The sequence below is a fragment of the Haemaphysalis longicornis genome, unplaced genomic scaffold (genome assembly GCF_048455015.1).
Source record: "Haemaphysalis longicornis isolate Haplotype H1 unplaced genomic scaffold, Haemaphysalis longicornis Haplotype H1 scaffold_11, whole genome shotgun sequence".
NCBI lineage: Eukaryota > Metazoa > Arthropoda > Arachnida > Ixodida > Ixodidae > Haemaphysalis > Haemaphysalis longicornis.
This window is the reverse complement of record NW_027526214.1, coordinates 106,304,081-106,308,727: the sequence shown is the minus strand read 5'-3', so window position 1 is coordinate 106,308,727 and position 4,647 is coordinate 106,304,081. Positions and strand designations below refer to the sequence as shown.

The window sequence follows — 4,647 nt, the reverse complement described above, 5'->3', positions numbered from 1 at the left end:
GTCGCGATCTAGACCTTCGTGGCGTAAACCTTCTTTTCTTCGTCCACGAAGAAAACAAGGTAAGACATATACAGGCGTCACGTCTAGCTTGCGCCACGTTTCCTTGTTTCTTAAAGTATGCACCAACTAGTTCAGACACAAGTTTGTTTTGAAAGAACATGTGCCTAATGTACGGTTGTGCACTTTGTGCAATATTTATGTACCTATCAATTTAAAATTCGCGCTTCGGTTTATATCTGCACTGATTTATATTGCATCACTAGCCTGTCTAACACCCCTGCACTGCAAAGGCCTCTCCTATTAATCACCAATTAATCCTGTACTGTGCTAACGGCGACCAAATTATCCCCGCAAACTTCTTAATCTCATCTGCCCTTCTAACTTTCGACCGCCCCTGCCACGCTTGCCTTCTCTAGGGATCCAATCCGTTACCCGTAATGACCAACAGTTTTCTTGCCTTCGCATTACATTCCCTGCACCCACGTACATTTCGCTTTCTTAATTTCTTCTAATATGGCCTTAACACGCGTTTGTTCCATGACCCACTGCGTTCTGTTCTTGTCCCTTAATGTTACACCTATATTCTTTCGTTCTATAGAGCGCAAAATCGTCTATATATATATATATATATATATATATATATATATATATATATATATATATATATATAAGTAAGGAAATGAGGGGCTCGTTGAGGAAATACAGAAAGATAGGTCAGCAGTCTACAACGCCAAAGGAGGCATAGGGGTGCGGTTAGGCTCTTTTCTTTTCAACTACGGTTAATGAGGTAAACATTTTTTTAATATACAGAAGAAAGAAAGAAGAAAAACACGCGCCCAGAGTGGGGACCGAACCCACGCCTTTCGATATCATGTCGAATGCCTTCCCAATTCGGCTATCTGGGCGACTGTGTTCTCCTTCACTTTCTGGGCTATTTATATTTACTAGAAGTGTATCTGGCGCTTGAGGGTGTATATTAAAAAAAATGTTTACCTCATTAACCGTAGTTGAAAAGAAAAGAGCCTAACGGCACCCCTATGCCTCCTTTGGCGTTGTAGACTGCTGACCTATCTTTCTGTATATATATATATATATATATATATATATATATATATATATATATATATATATATATATATATATATATATATATATATATGTTGGCGTGTGTAAGAGCAGTCAATATTACTCGACAATTACTGCACTTTGGGACACTTACATGCTGTGGCCAATCACGGTCAATGGGTAGGACCAATCCCTCATCTGTGCATACCCATTATAATCATCATCTGTGCATGATCTTCATCACGAGTGGCTGATTCCGTTGAGTCACTGACGGTCTTATTAAACCTAGTCCACTGAAACTGATGCCGACTTGTGCAGGGTCTTCCGTCTCCTTACAAGTGGTGGAGGGTGATTCTTTCGACCCCGACCTCTCCCTGACCTAGCTGCACCCCTGGAGCTCCATTCCGGTTGCCTTGTGCAACCACCACCCTGTCCAATAGACCGAGAAGCCGCGCCGAATACTGCCGCTCCTACCTCGCCTGTATTTATGGTTACTTGCCGCCAGCGCGACCCTCCCGGCTTCGCTGGTCTTCGTGGCGAAGACGTCGAGGAGTGCCTTGATGAATTCAACCGAGTCAGCCAATTTATCAGGTTGGATGACAACTTCAAACTACCTCACTTAGGTCTCTCCCTGAATGAAGTTGCAAAGACCTCGTATCATAACAACGAGCATACCATAACTGCCTGGGCCAGCTTAACGGATAATATCCGCCATGTCTTTGGCACACCGTCTGCGGGTTCAGATGAGGCAAACAGAAAACTAGATGCCCGGTGCCAGCGCCTGGACGAGGCATGTGAGTCTTATATTGAGGATGTCCTAGATCTTTGCATCTGATGAACCCAAACATGTCAGAGGCTGACAATGTTCGCCATCTACTCGAGGGCATCGCAGAGTTAACCTTCAACTAGCTGGCCCTGCAAAATCCGTGTTCCGTGGAGGACGTACAAACCCCGTGTCAGCGTCTCGACCAGCTACAATCGATCCGCCTGCAGTGCCGGCAGGAATCAGCTCGTCTTCATCTTGAGTCCTTGCTTCGTGCTCTTATACGCGATATCATTCGCGGGAAACTTCAAAAGCAAGGCCCATCGTGCTCTCATGGGGACCGGTGTGCTCAGCGTGCGACTGATTTGCGGGGGAATATTGAAGAGGAGCTGGCGACGATGACGTATAGTCCGCGCTGTAACCAAACCCCCCCCCCCTCAGTGGCTCTCGCTGCAGCCTCGTACGCGGACGCAGCTTCGCGACCCCCGGTATCCCGGTCTCTCCGATTGGAGTTCCTCCGCCTCCGCCAATGCTCGAAAAGCTCACCGCGATCTCCTCAGCGGCCTATGCTTCACCAACATATTCCAAATGGTGACCGTGTCAGGATTTCCGGCCTAATGAATGCCCGGTGTGTTTCTATTGTGGAATTGGCGGCCACAATAGAAACACGGAAGCTTCATCGGAATCCCATCATACTTCCAAAAATATATACAAACTTTCGCAACAGTTGCTTACCCGCTACATCAACTTCTACGCCCTGGCATCTCTTTCGTTTGGACAGAAGATTACGAACGGGCTCTTCAGGCCCTCAAAGACGCCCTCACATCGAGCCCTGTCCGCAGCCATTTTAACTACAGCGCTCCAACGCTCCTACACACGGACGTCAGTGGGCAAGGCTTTGGTGCCGTCTCGTTGCAACTAGATGTCAAACACAAGGAGCGAGCGGTTTCATAAGTCAGTCGATCACTTACGGCGCCAGAACAGAACAACATCATGAAAAAAAAGCAGTGCCTCGACGTTGTTTTGGCAATTCCGAAGTTTCGCCCTCACTTATACGGCAGGCATTTCACTGTCGTTACCGATCACCATGCGTTGTGTTGGCTGTCGACACTCAAGAACCTTTCCGGACGCAAAGTATCCCTACTTTTTTCAAAAGAGTGACCGGGAATATTTACATACTTAGACAAAGGAAGGCCAGGAGAGGAATGTGCGTGCGCCCGGTTGTTATTAAAGCGGAGCGTGAAAGACGTCTCTGTTTGGCCGATATAGTGGAGTGCCCAGACTAAGCATTCTGGGTGGTATACTACATTCGACGTATCGCAATTAAAATCGCCTCACATTTTTAAGAAAATGTCAGCAGCTGTGCTGTTTACTTTTAGTGAAGTGGTCTTATGAGCGCATTCTTTGCAGCGAGCTTTTTGGCGAGGAGAACATCCATGCAAACATGGCGATGTGATCGTGGATAAGGTTAGCATGTCCCGTAGGTTTTTTGAACGGCGATAGACTACGCGCGGTGGCTCATTAAAAATGCTTCTAAGTCGCTCGCTAAGCATAAGGATATTATAGAAACCTCTCAAGGCCGCAGATGTTTCCGCAGAAATCTTTCTAGTAATAAAACCGCAGCTATTGATAAACTTGGGGAGTTTTGTGATAATATTATTAATCCTGCCGATTAAGAGGGTGCTGTTGTTTAAATAAATACCAGTGAGTACATCAATGAAGCTCACAGGGAACTTGCTGATAATTCTTTGAAAAGGTGACTGCATTACACCCAACGCCAGAATTCAAAGCCAAAATCAAAAATACTTTTAAGAGCCTCTTAGAGACAGGGAATAAACTTCGCATCTTGTTAAATCGCTCCTCCCACTTAGCCCTTTTTTATCTGTTAGTCGTTTTTATCTGTTACGCGATACCCATAAAAAGACAACCCGGGGCATCCCGTTATTTCTGGAATAGGCACTGTGACAGAGAATCTTTTACGCTTTGTTGATAACATCATTAACAAAATACCTCCAGCTCTGGCATCTGTTAATAAAGACACGAATCACTTCCTATCTGATACAGCCGATCTTAGCATCCACCATGATTCGCTTCTTGTATCTCTTGTTGTGGCATCGCTTTACACTAACATCCCACAGCCAAACGCTATAGAGCCTATTCGTCTTTTATTTGAACGCTCAGAGGATGACAAGCCGATTGACAGTTTCGCGTTAGCAACCATGCTACAATATTATTTTAACTAAACACTTTTCGATTTTCCGATGAACACTACCTTCAAGTAAGTGGAAGTTCTATGGGCACAGGAATAGGCCCTAAATATAGCAATATCTTTATTGTGTCCTGGAAGAAAAATTTCTTGCTGACTGCTCCCTTCAACCATTTCTCTACTAGGGTTTTTATTGATAATATCTTCTTAATTTGGCAACATCGGGAATCTGAGCTTTATTACTTTATTGCTGATTTTATTAACGCCCACCCGTCTATTAACTTCTCGCACAATATCTCAGAACCTACAATTGACATTCTCGACGTAACCGTGTCCATGGAAAATTGTCGACTAAGCTCTATAGAAAGCCCAGTTGCAGGCATCAGTATCTGCACTTCGAAAGCTGCCTAGTTAAACACAATAAAGTAGTATACCATACAGCCAAGTTCTTCGTTTCAAAAGAATATTCTCTGAGCAATCAGATTTTGCTGATAACTGTGGCCAACTCCGGGAATCTCTAATCAAGCAAAACTGCCCTCAAGAATTATTGACGATGCTCTGAAGCGCGCAGATTCCCTGGACCGGAAAACGTTTTCGAACCGCAGAGTATCAA

At 44.8% G+C, this 4,647-nt stretch overlaps 1 non-coding gene across 1 annotated transcript; it reads right to left on the bottom strand.

The window, feature by feature from the left end:
- Positions 1–833: 833 nt before the first annotated feature.
- On the bottom strand, positions 834–905 carry Trnas-uga (transfer RNA serine (anticodon UGA)). The gene has a single exon. It is a non-coding gene; the product is annotated as a tRNA-Ser (tRNA).
- Between the last annotated feature and the right edge of the window lie 3,742 nt (positions 906–4,647).